The 17,174-nt window shown below is 45.0% G+C and overlaps 1 pseudogene; it reads right to left on the reverse strand.

Annotated features, from left to right (window-relative positions):
• Positions 1–667: 667 nt before the first annotated feature.
• Positions 668–1,246, reverse strand: LOC108519066 (60S ribosomal protein L15-like; annotated as a pseudogene).
• Positions 1,247–17,174: the final 15,928 nt, after the last annotated feature.

Raw genomic sequence — 17,174 nt, forward strand, 5'->3', positions numbered from 1 at the left:
AGTTCTGAACTCACACTTGAAAGGTATTTATCTAATGGCCACCGGCTCACCAGCTTCCCATTGATTGCTAGCTTACCAACCTTAAGGCTCATAATTTTATATCACATTCAGTTTCAAAACACACCAGTGTTAAAACCACGACCACTAACCATTGAATGCCATGAAGCGATGGCACTGACCCAGGAGCTTTCACCTTTTATGTGAACTTAAAATGGTACTGTGGAGACTGAGGCAGTTTTCTTCAGGCTAACCCAGATTTGTGCCCATAATTTTCTAAATATAATCACGACACGGTTAAGATGTCCTCCTCCCACCCTACAATTTCTAAAGCAAAGCTCAATTAAAAAAATCCGTGCTTGCCAAGCTAAAAAACCCCTCGGTCACTGGAAAGTAAGGCAGCAGAGCATTGCCACCACCCCATAAAGCTGCAGGTTTCATCACATGCACCAGACAAATCTACAGGGCTAGTTTCAGTACTTTTCTTTTAAAGAATTTAGTTTAAACCTATTATACCACGCAGTATGTTTTATGCATTGACATATAACTCCCTAATAAGATAAAGCAAAGACAAAAAAGTTTGTCTTATTAGAAACAAGATACACCATCACTTACTGTTTTCAAACATTATTATACTTTAACTTCCTGACAAAGCATTCAGGAAACAATCTGCAGACTAGTTTTAACAGAAAAATAACACCTGTAAGCAGACATGACTGTCCTAAATTGTTTATTAGGTATGAATTTTACAAACTTTACTTATATTAGCAGTAGCGGTGGAGCTGGAGAGTATTGCGCCTTCTCCAAACTGCCCAGCGAGAACCACCAATAGTGTGGTGGAACTTATGGCCCTTTCCAAGGCCACGGCTCTTTCGGCCTGCAGATGTCAGCCCACACATCTCCCTGTGCTTGGGGACTGGTTTGGTGATCCACTGGGTGTCAGGATTCCTTCTGATAGCTTTATGGAATGGATGGATGAGGATAACCTCAAAAAATTTGTATGCGGAATCCTCACCAACCCAGTAAGAATTCAGGACTCTTACAGAGCCCCACAGTGGTGTCCAGCTTGCTCCTCTGCAACGGACCGAAGGCTTTGAGCAAACTTTAACTGGTTAACACCATCATGGACAGGCTTGCCGTAAGTTGCACCCTTAGGAACTGGGCATTTTTGGCCACCACAGAGAACACGAATCCTACATGTAATGAAACCTTGTTTGGCCTTGTAGCCCAGTCGGTGTAAGAGATACATACACCAAAAAAACATAATAAACATCAAACAAAATAACTTTTAAGAACAATGCATTATTAAAGGTAAAGAGGGTCAATATACAGTGATAAGAAGTTTAATTCACCAGTAAGATACAACCGTTATAAATTTACGTCCATTTTTATAAAATCTAAAAAATATAAACCAGAAATTGAAAATGACTATAGGAAGTAGTTCAATCTGCCACAATTGTAGGAGATTTCAATGCACCTTAATTAATTATTGGTAGGTCAAAAAGACAAAATTTTAAAGACATAAAAGATTTCAATTTACAATTGACAGGCATGACTTGATGAACATAATCCCCCAACAGTTAGATTATGCTCTTTCTTCTCAAGCACATGTGGAACGTTAACCTGTGTTTTAAGATTTCTTACCATTTCAAAAAATTGATTTCTAACTTAGTTGCATTGTGGTTAGACAATATGATTGAAAGGTATACACTTTATTAGGCTACAAAATGTGTCATTATATTTAAAACAATCAGCATCATACAGATATCCTGTGGTCTCTGATCACAACAGAATTTAAAAAGTAGATGTCAATAATACAGAGATACATTTTAGTAATTTTTTTTTTTTTGAGAGTCTTGCTCTGTCACCCAGGCTAGGGTGCAGTGGTATGATCTCAGCTCACTGCAGCCTCCTTCTCCAGGGTTCAAGCGATTCTCCTGCCTCAGCCTCCCGAGTAGCTGGGATTACAGGCGCCCACCACCACAGCTGGCTAATTTTTGTGTTTTCAGTAGAGATGGGGTTTTGCCATGTTGGCTAGGCTGGTATCGAACTCCTGACCTCAGGTGATAAGCCCACCTCATCCTCCCAAAGTGCTGGGATTACAGGAATTGGCGACCACGCCCGGCCAAATTTTAGTAATTTTCTATGTCTGGAAATTTAAAAGCACACTTCAAAATAACACCAGAATGAAATAAAAAATAGTAATGTAAATTGAAAAATAATTAGAATTGAATGCTACTGAAAATATTACATGTTAAAAATTCTGTTGTGAAGCAAAAATAGTCCATTGGAAGGGAATACATAGACTTAAGTATTGTTACAGAATAGAGAGGCTGGGTGTAGTGGCTCATACCTATAAAATCAACACTTTGGGAGGCCGAGGTGGGAGGGTCGTCTAAGTCTGGGAGTTTCAGACCAGCCTCAGCAACATAACGAGATCCTGTCTCTATTTTAAAATAAAATAAGCTGGAAACCGTGGCTTATGTCTGTAATCCTAGCACTTTGAGAGGCTGAGGCAGGCAGATCACTTGAGCTTAGGAGTTTGAAACCAGCCTCTGTGACATGGTAAAATCTCATCTCTACATAAAACACAAAAATTAGCCAGTATGATGGTGTGTGCCTGTAATCCCAGCTACTCAGGAGGGTGAGGCAGAAGGATTGCTTGAGCTCTGGAAGTGGAGGTTGCAGGGAGCCGAGATCACACCGCTGCACCCCAGCCTGGGCAACAGAGCAATATCCTGTCTCAAAAATACATAAATAAATAAAACACTTTTTTTTAAATAAAAGAAAATATACCCCAAAACGTAGAAGGAAAGAGACAAAGATAAGAACAGAAATTACTGAAATAGGAAAAAAAAAGATACAATAGAGCAGATCGATAAGGTTAAATATTGGTTCTTCGAATAAAATAATAAAATAGTCAAGTTTCTGGTAAGACTGATTTAAAAAAGAAAGCTCACACACCCAACAATATTAGAAATGAAAAATGAATCAAAATTAGAGCAACAACAAAGATTTAAAATAGTAGACCAATAAAATATTATGCAAATCCTTACGTAAAAAATTTGAATTCTTAGATGAAATACTGAAATTCCTAGAAAAAAATGTAACTCCAAAATTGATTTGAAAAGAAATTAAAAGCTCAAATTTTTATTTAACCGTATAAATATGAATAAGTGTCTGGGTGCAGTGGCACACACCTGTCGTCCCAGCTACTTGGGAGACTGAGGGAGGATTGGCTGAGCCCAGGCGTTCAGTGTTACAGTGCTCTATGATTGCACCTGTGAATAGACTCTGTACTCCAGCCTGGGCAACATAGCAAGACCCTGTCTCAAAATTTAAAAAATGATTAAGAGGTTAACTATCTTTCCATTGAAAAAGTAATTTCAGGTCATATATATATATATACATATATATATATATATCTCCCATACACACACACACGTATATATATATATACATGGGACCTGCAATTAGATGTGTGTGTGTGTGTGTGTGTATTATTTTAAACAGGGGAGTTCTACCAAACTTTTAAACTCACTCCAATCTTACATAAAATCTTCTGGATATTAATGAAAAACACCTAATTCATTTTATGGGGCTAAAAATGAGTTAGGTGTTGAGAATGAGAAAGGAATGAATACAAGAAAGGAATAGGACAAGTTAGTCTTATTCATGAATATGAATGCAATAGTCCTACATAAAATATTACCAAACAGAATCTAGTAATGAATAAAAATGATAATACATGAGAAACAAGTTGGGTTTAATTCCAAAAATGCAAAGATGATTTAGTGTCGAGAAAAAAAATCTATAAATATTCACTACTTTAACAGATTGAAAAACAAACCATTTATTTTGACCTTATGTGTCAAAATAAAAATTTAGACCGAGCACAGTGGCTCACGGCTGTAATCCCAGCACTTTGGGAGGCTGAGGTGAGCAGATCACTTAAGATCAAGAGTTTGAGACCAGCCTGGCAAACATGGCAAAACCCTGTCTCTACTAAAAATACAAAAAATTAGCCGAGCGTGGTGCATGCCCACAATCCCAGCTACTCAGGAAGCCAAGGCATGAGAATAACTTGAACTGGGGAGGCAGAGGTTGCCATGAGCCAAGATCACACCACTGCACTCCAGCATGGGGGACAGAGTGAGACTCTGTCTCAAAAAACAAAAACAAAACAAAACAAAAAAAAAAACAGATTTTGAAAATTTAACACCCATTTATAATTAATCAATTAAATAAAATTACCAAAATAGAAAATGAAAGGGAGCTTTTTTGACAAGGTGAAAGTATCTACCAAAATCACCAATTTTAATGCTGATAAGTTAGAACCTATTTCTAAGAAGTTGGAGATAAGACAAGAGTGTATTCTATCATTGCTATTGCCTTAGAGGTCTTAGCCAGTGCAATAAGGCAGGAAAAAGATGTAATGATCGGAAAAGAATAAATACAACTATTATTCACAGATATGTGATTGTTTACATAGGAAATCCAAAAGAATCTACAAATTATTGAGATTAATGAGAGTTCAGCAAGGTAGCTAGATATAAAGTCAATAACTTAAACATTGAATTTCTATGTAATACAATAAGCAATAAGCAGTTATAAAACGTAATTTCAAAATAATACCATTTATAATAGCAAAAAAAAAGATAAAAGGCACCTTGGGATAATTCCCTCCCCCTCCTCTCACCTTCCTTCTCCTCTCCCCTTCCCTCCCCTCCGCTCCCTTCCCTTTCTTTTTTTCTGTTTCTTTTTTTGTTTTTTAGGCAGGGTCTTGCTCTGTCATCCAGGCTTGGGTGCAATGGCACAGTCATAGCCCACTACAGCCTGGACTCAAGGGATCCTCCCACCTCAGCCTTCTGAGTAGCTAGGACTGCAGGCATGCACCACCACACCCAGCTAATTTTTTTAACAATTATTTTTTGTAGAGAGGGGGTCTTGCTACATTGCCCATACTGGTCCCAATCTCCTGAGCTCAAGTGATCATCCCACCTCGGTCTCCCAAAGTGCTGGGATTATGAGCATGAACCACTGTACCTGGCCGATAATGATTTTATAAACATGGAAGACCTCTGTGGAGAAAATTGTACAATGTTAGAGAAAAAACATTGAAGTCATAAGTAGATGGAGAAACATTTTCAGTTCATGGCTAGGAAGACTTGATAGGCTGAAGATCTCAAGTATCCCCGAACTGAGCCACAGACTTAATACGATTTCAATCGAAATCCCAACTGGATTTTTCAAGGAACTGAACAAGTTGATTCTGAAATTTATATGGAAGAACCAAGGCCCAAGAATAGCCAAGACATTCCTGAAGAAGCCTGAAGTAGGGCAGTTTGCCCGGACAATGTTGGAATTTATTGTAGAGCTATTTGGATTATGGCAGTATGCTATTGGCACAGAGAAACTGACCAGGGAAGTGAAATGAAAAAGCTCAGAAACAAACCCAAACACTTTTGGTAACCTGATCTGTGACTGCAGTGGCTTTGCAGGCCACAGGAGAAAGGAGGGACTAATCTGTCAAGGATCCTAGAGGAAAGTGGTCCCTTATCTCCCATCACTGATAAAAACTAGATACAGATAAATTAAATATGTAAATGAGAAAGGCACAGCTTTCAAACTTTCAGAAGAAAGTGTAGGGGGATATTCTTGTGACCTCCAAGTGAAGAAGTATTTTCTGCATAAGGACAATTGTAGAAGAGAAGATTGGTAAATGTGACTGCAGTAAACTGTTGTTCATTAAATTCAGTCTCAACGAACAAACCACAAATGAAGAAGACAATAGCAGCACTGTAATGAAGGATTACAATCCAGGATACATAAATAACTACTATAATCTAATTTGAAAAAAACAAGCAACCTTACAGAAACAATATTGATATTAAAAAGGGATCTTCCCATCCCCAAGACATAAACAGAGCAATCCTTTTGATTTTGGTTGTCTCCAAATTCTGTGCTAAGAGAAAGAGAAAATATATATTTTACCCAAGAGTCCTCTCACTTGAGAAATGGGTCACTAGCTTCCTTGAGGAATGCTAGGAAGGAGCAGGGCAGGGTTGTCCGGAGGTGGGGATGTGTAGCGACTCAAATGCAGGTAATCTAGCCCAAGAGGAGATGTGAGTCAGTTGAGATAGTCAAACTGTTTTGTAAATAGGAAAATAAAAATTCTAGTTTTCTAATTGCCTTCTAGAATACAGTAATTATTAAGTTAATGGGATTAACATATGTGCAAAAGATTTTACAAAGGGTGATTTTTATCAATGGTAGGGTGGGGTCCCTTCCCCGCCAGAGTTAGCCTGCTTCCATAACTTGGTTCTACTGTGCACTAGAAGCCTCCAGGAGCAAAAGGAGGAAGGATTGAGAGTAAATGTGCCTGTGGCAGGAGTTTTACAAACTCCCAGCCCTTTAGCCTGCAAGCTGAGACAGCAGCCAGGGAGCAAGCTGGGGACACTGAGCTTCAGGTTCCTATGGAAATGGGGTGACAACACCCACCCTCAGGATGTGATGAGATCACCTGTGTCACCTGGGTAGCACACAGCCTGTCGTATGGTATTAATAGTATCTCAGTCAAGTTCTGTTGCCTCCTTCTTTCTTGGGAGACATCTGCCGAGGTTTCAGTTCCTTCCTCCCTCTTAACCTCCTTTGCTTGTCCCCCTTTTTCCTACTCTTCTCCCTTACACCTTACACCTTCCACAAACATTTAGCCAGCAGTTTCCAGGTACATGTTGATTTCCAAACCCTAAATGGGGATGCAAGTGAATGTATCACAGAGCACACAGCTGTGAGAGCTATTAGACCTGAGAGGGACCGCCATAGTCGTGATGAAGATTAACATCAATAAAATAAACAATCACAGTAATGAAACTTGCTGCAATTTAGCCATCACTTCATCTGTGCCAACACTTGCCTACTTTATCCCATTTAATCCTCATTCTTTCCCTAGAACCCTGGCAGCATTGTTACACCCAGTTTGTGTATCTTGCTGAGGTCGCAAGGCTTCTTGTAGTAGCAGGAATGTGCATTTGCTGTAGATCTGTCAGTTACCGTAGCATGGTGGTTGGGATATTAAAAAGGGATCTTCCCATCCCCCAAGACATAAACAGAGCAATCCTTTTGATTTTTGGTTGTCTCCAAATTCTGTGCTAAGAGAAAGAGAAAATATATATTTTACCCAAGAGTCCTCTTACTTGAGAAATGGGTCACTAACTTCTTTGAAGAATGCTAGGAAGGAGCGGGGCAGGGTTGTCCAGAGATGGAGATGTGTAGTGACTCACAGGTAACCTGGCTCAACCATGGTCCCTGGGCTGAGATTCCCAAGCCTATCACCTACCAGCTTTCAAACCACAGGCAAGTCCTCTGACTGCTGTGAGACTCATGTCGTCATATTAAAATGGGGCTTGGATGGGCACAGTGGCTCATGCCTTTAATTCCAGCACTTTGGGAGGCCAAAGTGGGCGGATCACCTGAGGTCAGGAGTTTGAGACCAGCCTGGCCAGTGTGGCGAAACTCCATCTCTACTAAAAATACAAAAATGAGCCAGGCATGGTGGCGAGCATCTGTAGTCCCAGCTACTCGGGAGGCCGAGGCAGGAGAATCGCTTGAACTCAGGAGGCAGAGGTTGCAGTGAGCCAAGGTCACACCACTGCACTCCAGCCTGGGCGACACGGTGAGACTCTATCTCAAAAAAATAAAATAAAATAAAATAAATAAATGGGGCTAACTTCGGCTTTAGAGTATTTTTGCAAGGATTCTATTATCTGCTAGAAACACCTAAAGAACTTAGAACAGCATCTGGCACACAATTTGTGAGGATTAAAAGCACCAATTCATGCAAAGTGCTTAGAGTTGGGCTTGGCACAGAGTACCTGCTATCTAATTGCTTGTTATGACTATTGTTGTTGATGGGGATGATTCTGGGACCACCCAGGTTGCAGATAAGACCCTGCTTATCAATGTCAGGACGTCACCGTGGGCTTGGGGAGCCACAGAACCAGATCAGTGATGATCTGAGTCCTGAGTCAGAATTTCAGCAGCACACAGTCTTCTTCCAGCCTGGATGTCCTTGGGGGAAAAAAAGCAGACTTTACACAAAAATCTGAATATCCAGTTTCTCCTGGAAAGCTAGATCTGGCAGCCCTGGGCCCACATCTTGTAGGTGACAATCAGTTTTCTCTTTAAGGCTAGACTGTGTGGGTCTTCCCTGCCAGCCTCAGCGAGGGGGCATCACTTACCTGGGCCCTGTAGGCAGTGCAGTTGGTGACCCATGTTGGAAGTCTCTCAGGGACACAGAAGAGGGTGTGACTTCTTTATTTTTTGTTTTTTGGGTGTTTTGTTTTGTTTAGACGGAGTTTCACTCTGCCGCCCACTCTGGAGTGCAGTGGTGCGACCTTGGCTCACTGCAGCCTCTATCTCCTGGGTCCAAGTGATTCTCCTGCCTCAGCCTCCCTCTGTAGCTGGGATTACAGACACCTGCCACCACGCCTGGCTAATTTTTTTGTGTGTATGTTTTGTTTTGTTTTGTTTTTAATAGAGATGGGGTTTCACCATGTTGACCAGGCTGGTCTCTAACTCCTGACGTCAGGTGATCCGCCCGCCTCGACCTCCCAAAGTGCTGGGATTGCAGGTGTGAGCCACTGAGCCCAGCTGAGGGTGTGACTTCTTGCATGGTCCAACAAGGGTAAGAAGAACTTCTAACAGAAGGTGACATTTCAGCAGGTCTTCTCAAAAAATTATGAGACATAGCATATGTAGTGAAGAACATAAAATATATACCCGTAGTTGAAAGAACAAGAAGACCCGGGTGGACTGGCATGTGCATACAGTCCCAGCTATTCAGGAGGGTGGATCACTTGAGGCCAGGAGTTCGAAGCTGCAGTGTGCTATGATCACATCTGTGAATAGCTGCTGTACTTCAGCTTGGGCAACATAGTGAGACTCCCAAAACATAATTTAAAAATGTAAGAAAATGTATACTCATTTACCTACTACCCAGGCTGAGAAATTGAACATCACCTGGATCTCAGAACCTTGGTACCTTTTTGGCCCCTGGACCATTAGCACCAGCCTCCTGTTGGGGCTTACTGAAAATGCAGGATCTTCAGCTCCTCCCCAGCCCTAGGGAACCAGGGGATGCATGTGCATGTTAGAGCTGAAAGGCTACTTCTGCAGCCCCATGTACAATTCTCAGTTGTGCCCCTCTGTCTCCTGACACCAGAACAGTCTCTATCCAACTTGTAGCAGCTTTTCCACTTGTGTAGGTATTTCCCCAGAATCCTGTTTAATTTTGAACAGCTGCATGAACCTGGCTGTCTCTGGGGCAAGTCCCTTTCAGCTTCCCATTGAGCTCTGTGGAAAGGATGTCACAGGGAGGGCAGATGTGGTCCCCCTTCGACCCCATGGGGCATCTGGAGGGCCTGCCACGTGAGCAGGGACAGAGATCAGCAAGTGGCTGCTCTGTAGTTTCTGCTTGCAAGCTCAAGAGTAGGTCAAAGCTATCTCAAGAACAGAAAACCAAACACACAACACCGCATGTCTTCGCTATAGGTTGGAATTCGAATACAATGTTATGGAGTCACTTGGACACTAGGGCTGGGACATCACACACTGGGGCCTGTTGGGGGTGCGGGGCTCGGGGGAGGTTAGCATTAGGAGAAATACCTTAATGTAAAATGACGATGTTAATATGGGTGCAGCACATCCAACTTGGCACACTGTACATATGTAACAAACCTGCACGTTGTGCACATGTACCCTAGAACTTAAAGTATAATAAAAAATAAATTAATTTTTAAAAAAGTAGGTCAAAGCAGAAGACTTCTTAGGGCTGCATGAGTGTCTCCACTGGACCCAGATCCTGCTGGAGAGAGCAGAAACTTCATCAGCTCACAGTCAAGTGCAAGGTTGGGCCAGGCCAGGCTTGCCACAACAGCGCTTTGACAGCGGGGATATTAGTGATGGCGCCTTGGACAACCTGCTTGGGAGACCTCAGGACAGCGGCGTCAGTGGGGAGTTGCATTGAGCCAAGGGGCACAGCCAGTCCAGATTGGCCCCTTTGTTGAAACAAACTCCATGTTGTTTTCGCCTTTCTTGCTCTTGCCATTGTGTGGAATGCTCTTCTTTAAAAATCCGTTCACTAGGCCGGGCGCAGTGGCTCAAGCCTGTAATCCCAGCACTTTGGGAGGCCGAGATGGGCGGATCATGAGGTCAGGAGATCGAGACCATCCTGGCTAACACGGTGAAACCCCGTCTCTACTAAAATACAAAAAACTAGCCGGGTGAGGTGGCGGGCGCCTGTAGTCCCAGCTACTCGGGAGGCTGAGGCAGGAGAATGGCGTAAACCCGGGAGGCGGAGCTTGCAGTGAGCTGAGATCTGGCCACTGCACTCCAGCCTGGGCGACAGAGCGAGACTCCGTCTCAAAAAAAAAAAAAATCCGTTCACTGGCCAAGTGCAGTGGCTCACTCCTGTAATCCCAGCCCTTTGGGAGCCTGAGGTGGGAGGATTGCTTGAGGCCGGGAGTTTGAGATCAGCCTGTGCAATACGGTGAAACTCCATCTCTACGAAAAAGAAAAAGTTAGCCAGGTGTGGCAGCACACACCTATAGTCCCAGCTACTTAGGAGGCTGAGATGGGAGAATTGCTTGAGCTTAGGAGTTTGAGGTTGCAGTGGGCTATAATCACACCACTGCACTCCAGCCTGAGCAACAGAAGAAGACCTTGCCTTAAAAAAAAAAAAAAAATCCCTTTAATGTAACTTAATGGGATTCTTTAAGGGAGTAGAATTTAAAATGTGTGTTCAGGTTGCTGGTTCACGCCTGTAATCCCAATACTTTGGGATGAGGTGAAAGCATCGTTTGAGGTCTGGAGTTCAAGGCCAGCCTGGGCAACAAAGTAAGACCCCCTCTCTACAAAAAATTAACAAAACTTAAAAAAAGAAAAAAATAATAGAATGTGTTCAGTCTGCCCTCTTGAGCCCAGAAAGTCTTAGCCGGGTCTCTGGATGACAAGGAAGGTTCAGGAAGGCATTCAGGAAACGGTGTTCTTGAAGGGCTGGGGGTATGTGAGGGGTGACTGATAGTGTGTTCCTTTCGTAGGACTGCTGTGAAGTGCCACAAATAACACAGATTTATTCTCTCACGTATCTAGAGGCTGGAAATCCAAAATCAAGGTGTTAGCAGGGCTATGCTTGCCCTGAAACGCTGGGTAGAATCATTCTGTCTGTCCTCTTCTTTTTTTCTTTTTTCTTTTTGAGATCAAGTCTCACTCCCTCACCTAGGCTGGATTGCAGAGGTGCAATCTCAGCTCACTGCAACCTCTGCCTTTTGGGCTCAAGCAATTCTCATGCTTCAGCCTCCTGAGCAGCTGGGACTATAGGCACGCACCACCATGCCTGGCTATTTTTTGTTTGCTTGTTTGTTTTGGTATTTTTAGTAGAGTTTCACCATGTTGGCCAGGCTGGTCTCGAACTTCTGGCCTCAAGTAATCCTCCCGCCTCAGCCTCCCAAAGTGCAGGGATTACAGGTGTGAGCCACCGTGCCTGGTAGCTGTCCTCTTCTTAGCTTCTGGAGGTGGCTGGCCATCCTTGGTGCTCCTTGGTTTGCGGCTGCGTCACTCCAGTCTCTGGCTCCATTATCACACAGCCCTCTCCCTGTGTGTCCCTCTGTCTCCTCTCCTTTTTTAAAAAAAAATTTTAAATTTAAAGATGGGGTCTTGCCATGTTGCCCAGGCTAGCCTCAAACTCCTGGCCTCAAGCCATCCTCCTGCCTTGGCTTCACAAAATACTGGTATTACAGGTGTGAGTCACTGTACCTGACCTTCTCCTCTTCTCCTAAGGACATCAGTCGTTGGATTTAGGATCCACCTAATCCAGTATGACCTCATCTTAACAAATAACATCTGCAAAGCTCTATTTTCAAATAGGCCCACATTTTGAGATCCCAACTGGATGTGAATTTTGTGGGTACATTAGTCACCCCAATGCAGATATGTGGCTGGATCTCAGGGGGAGATGACAAGGTGAGACGGCAGGAGACAGCCAGAAAGCAGATGAAGGGCTGAGCCCCTAGACTTCCCTCACTATTTGGCCTTTATTCTCGGCCCGTGGAGGGTTTTAAGGTTGACAGTGATGGCGGGGGTTGGTTTTAGAGCAGGCAACATCCTGCCGTACCCCCATGCCCTTTTATATCTCCATGTTTCTCTTTGCCTGTGATGAACTGTCCCATTCTCTCAGGCTCGTGCCAGCACCTCTGGGGACGGTCTCTGGCCAGCCCTGGTGAGTCCACCTCCCAGCCTCTACTCTGGCCTCCCTGGCCCTGGGCTCATGGAGCTTGGCTGGCTTGGGTCCTGCAGCGAAGCCTCTCTTTCCACATTGTGCTGGGGCACCTTGGGGGCCAGGACTAGCTCTCGTTCATTTCTGTATCCCCTGCACCCAGCAAGGGTAGGGCACAGTGGATGGGACATAGAATAGGAAGCCTGAGAAGATGAGACTCAGAGCCAGTGCATCAACTTGGCATGGTCATTTTCCAAGGGGTATTTTCTGCATTGCTGTGAGTGATTTTTTTTTTTTTTCCAGATGACAGATTCTTTACAGTCCCTCTCTGAAGTTATGAAATTAAATGTCCTTCTAAACATGCGCCTGTCTCTCAGCAGTCAGAAGAAGGGACATCCACCTCTGGAGGCTGCACATCCCTGTGCCCCAGGCTCTGAAATCCCCACCCGCCTGGCCTTCCGGCCAGCAGCCCCCACGTTCCAGGCCGCCTGCTGCTGAGACCCCTCTGTTTGCAGCCCTCCTCTTTGATGACAGGCCCCCACGTTTCCAAGACAAGGCATGGTCATAAAATCAACTGTCCGCAGCCATTTAGTCTAGGCATGGTTAATGCCAAAACTGGCTTCCAAATTGACAGGTAATGAGGGAAAATGACGAGGGGGCGTGTTAACAGACGCAGGCTCAAGGTAATAAACAGGCCATTAAAGTCAGGTAGTAAACAGCTTGCCAAGGACCATTTATGAATTTATTTTTTTGAAGGAGAAAAAAATTAACCAACAAGGTTTGTCCCCTTTGGTGACTGGGTCCGACTGGCAGTAGGAAGAAGTGAGAGGTTGCTGGGGAGACCTCAAATATCTCAGGAGATCCCCTCAGGCTGGGATGTGTGGACATGTGGGTGGAGCCAGGGACGTGGGCTCACTGTGGGCTCGCTGTGGGTTCCCATGGGCACGCTTTGGTCCCATCTGTTCCTCATGCCCTTGGACGCTGGATGGGGTGTCAGGAATCCCAGCAGTGGTCCTGGTTCTGTCTCTGGTTGATGCTGGGACCTAGAAGAAGTTACCTGATTTTCCAGGCCCGCTCAGCTGCAAAGACCAGGATGGACTCCATGATCTCTGTAGAGACTTGTGCTGAGTTAAATAGTGTCCCCCACCCCCTAAAATTCATGTCCGTCCTAGAACTTCAGAATTCTACTGGCCGGGTGCAGTGGCTCACGCCTGTAATCCCAGCACTTTGGGAGGAGGAGGTGGGCAGATCACCTGCGGTCAGGAGTTCAAGACCAGCCTGACCAACATGGTGCAACCCTGTCTCTACTAAAAATACAAAAATTAGCTGGGTGTGGTGGTGGGTGCTTGTAATCCCCGCTACTCGGGAGGCTGAGGCAGAAGAATCGCTTGAACCCGGGAGGTGGAGGTTGCAGTGAGCCGAGATTGCGCTATTGCACTCCAGCTGGGTGACAAGAGTGAAACTCCATCTCAAAACAAAACAAAACAAAAAACAAATCTGTAGCCCTAAAACCTCTGCAAGGGGTGCAAATGAAAGTGGATTTCTGGAGGGCGGACATACAGCATTCCCATAAACCAGCAGTTCCTCAACAAGGGGAGATTTTGGCCTCAGGGGACATCTGCAACATCTGGGGACATTTTTGGTTGTCACAACCAGAGAGGGGGGCAGGGGTTGGTGTGCTCCTGGCACCTTGTGGGTAGAGGCCAGGGGGGCTCCTAAACATCCTACAGTGCACAGGACAGGCCCCCACAAATTATGACTCAGGCCAAAATACCAACCGTGCAGAGGCTGAGAGCTCTGGTGTGCGTGAATGTTGACTCGGAGGCCCACTCTGTGCTGTATCAGAACCAACCCAGGACTGCCTGTGTCAGGTGCAGGCCACGAAAGGTGTGAGAGCTACAGAATGATCCAACTCGACACGAAAAAATCATCTTATCTCTACAAAGTAAACCTTCCAGTTAATATAATCCCCCCTTTCCTCCTTCCCACACACATATGCACACATTATCGGAATCAGCATATCGGGGTTTGCCAAATTTGTATAGATGTCCACTGCTAGGCTGACAGGTGGGGTTAATAGGGTTAGTGTGGACCTGAGGTCAACACATTGGAGTCACTTAGTATAAAGACCCTGAGAGTTAATAGCTGGAAGACACTTGTAGGGGTGCGTGCCTCCTTTGTTCTCTTGATGCTGGGTGGTGTCTCTGGCTAGGGCTCTGGTCCCTTCACCAGCTTCCAACCCACAGGGATGTAGCCATGCCCATAGGCAACTGACGAGCCATTGCTGAGACCACTATAGGGGCCCTGAAGGCACCCCAAAAGAATATGTGGGTGGGAGGACAGGATATATATTAAAATGATTAGTTTAGGTAGATTAGATAATTTTATATTATTGAGTTGAATAATTCCATAATAAATATAGGTAAATTGAAAAGGTCACCACTGGTTGGTTTCCACGGTATTACATCAAAGCCAGTGATATTTCCTACTCCTTCCACTTCTTTTTTTTTTTAACTCCTTGCAACCTCATATTTCGCTCGGTGGCAGACAGTTAAACTCTGGGATCTGGCTTCAGTGTGTTCCTTAGTTGCATAGCTGGCCCTGTGGTCGTCTATGAGTGACGTAAGCTGCCAAGCTGTAAGGTGAGAGTCAGCCATCACAACAGCATAGACCTCCCAGCAGCACGAGGATGGAGGAGACGACACAGCTATCTAAAGCCCTTGACTCAGCGCCTGGCTTGGAGGACATGCACCAGAAGCCCCTGAAATGCCTGCCTTCTACCAGCATCCTGAGGCAGAAGCAAGATTCCTCCCACCTCCAAAGCACAGGCTTTGGGAGGCAGACAAACACACAGGCAAACACCAGAAGAGTGGCTTCCGGTTAGTGACTGGATCTCTCTGATCCTCAGTTTGGGCAGCTGTAAAATGGGAATAGTGCTTGTCTTTGCAAATGTTGCTGGGAAAATTAAATCACATGAAATTCTGAGCAAGGTGTCTGGGGCTTTACACTTACTCCTGTCCCTCTCTCCAGGTTCTGGTCAGGGGCTGCTTTTCCTGCCACTGAGGCATTCCAGGGCCTGGCCAGGAGGTGAGCCGGGCTCTCTGGTACCTGGTTATTGACACCTGAAGACGGCCAGGCCTATCTGTAGATACACACGGAGGCCTGCATTTTAGAATGGTACCCAGAGGCAATGGCGCCCAGCTTTCTGATCTTATAACAGGAAGTCTGAGACTTGGATAGGAAAAGTAACTTCCCACCCCTAAGGTCAGCCAACAGGTCAAGGAGTTCAAGGTAGAGACCCCACTTGCCCCCTCTTTCTTTGAGACGGAGTTTCACTCTTATTGCCCTGGTTGGAGTATAGTCGCGCAATCTCAGCTCACTCCCACCTCCGCCTCCCAAGTTCAAGTGATTCTCCTGCTTCAGCCTCCTGAGTAGCTGGGATTACAGGTGTGCACCACCATGCCTGGCTAACTTTTATGTTTTTAGTAGGATGTTGGCCAGGCTGGTCTTGAACTCCTGACCTCAAGCTATCCACCCGCCTTGGCCTCCCAAAGTGCTGGGACTGCAGGTGTTAGCCTCCATGCCCGGCTTCGCTCCTTTTCCTTATGCTTTGTTGACAGCTTCATTCAGTAAGTGCTTGTGATCTCTAAGGTGCCAGGCTCTGTGCGAGGGGCCTAAACGGAGTGAAATCCCGTGTCTGCCCTCCCCACCTGTAATGGGTTGAATCATGGACCCCCAAAGAGATTTGGTTTTAGCCAATTAAATACTATTTTCATTTACATCTATCAGGCCCAGAAATGGGGGTATTTGTGATTGGGAGGACTTCTCCCTTGAGTTTCTGTCTCCTCCATATTTACGTTTATGGCTTCAGAGTGCTCCTTGGTTGCATAGCTGGCCCTGTGGTCTTCTATGAGTGACGTAAGCTGCCAAGCTGTAAGGTGAGAGTCAGCCATCACAACAGCATAGACCTCCCAGCAGCATGAGGATGGAGGAGACGACACAGCTATCTAAAGCCCTTGACTCAGTGCCTGGCTTGGAGGACATGCACCAGAAGTCCCCGAAATGCCTGCCTTATACCAGCATCCCTGAGGCCAAGCCCTTTGGGTTTGGGTTTATCTTTGGTAAAAAGGTTCTTTGTAGTCGTAATCAAGAATCTATTTTTTTTTTTTTTTTTTTTTTTTTTTTTTTTTTTTTTTTTTTGAGATGGAGTCTCGCTCTGTTACCCAGGCTGGAGTGCAGTGGCGCAATCTCGGCTCACTGCAAGCTCTGCCTCCTGGGTTCAAGCAATTCTTCCACCTTAGCCTCCTGGGTAGCTGGGATTACAGGCACCTGCTGTCACGCCTGGCTAATTTTTTGTGTTTTTAGTAGAGATAGGGTTTCACCATATTGGCCAGGCTGGTCTCAAACTCCTGACCTTGTGATCCGCCCACCTCAGCCTCCCAAAATGTTGGGACTACAGGCGTGAGCCACTTAGACACTTGTGCCTGGTTTGAAGTAATCAAGAATCTTGAGATGGGATTGTCATGGATTATCTAGATGGGTCCTAAATCGAATGATCAAGCAATCTTTTAAGAGACAGAAGTGGAGGAGAGAGAAGAGAGGGCCGTGGGAAGAGAGAGGTGAGGATCAGAGTGATGCAGCTACAAAGAATGCCGGAGCCACCAGAAGCTGGAGGAAGCCAGGAAGGATTCTCCTCTAGAGCCTCCAGAGGGAGCCTGGCCCTGACAACACCCACGTTTGGGATGTCTGGCCTCCAGAGCTGTGAGAATAAATTGTTGCTTTAAGCGATCCAGACTGTAGTAATTTATTATGGCAGCTCTAGTAAACTAATGCCTCGCCCAGAGCCAATTAAGAAAGATACATGTCACCATCAACCATTGCCACCACCATTAGAAAATATTAA

Source organism: Rhinopithecus bieti, unplaced genomic scaffold (genome assembly GCF_001698545.2).
Source record: "Rhinopithecus bieti isolate Rb0 unplaced genomic scaffold, ASM169854v2 scaffold_41913, whole genome shotgun sequence".
Taxonomy (NCBI): Eukaryota; Metazoa; Chordata; class Mammalia; order Primates; family Cercopithecidae; genus Rhinopithecus; species Rhinopithecus bieti.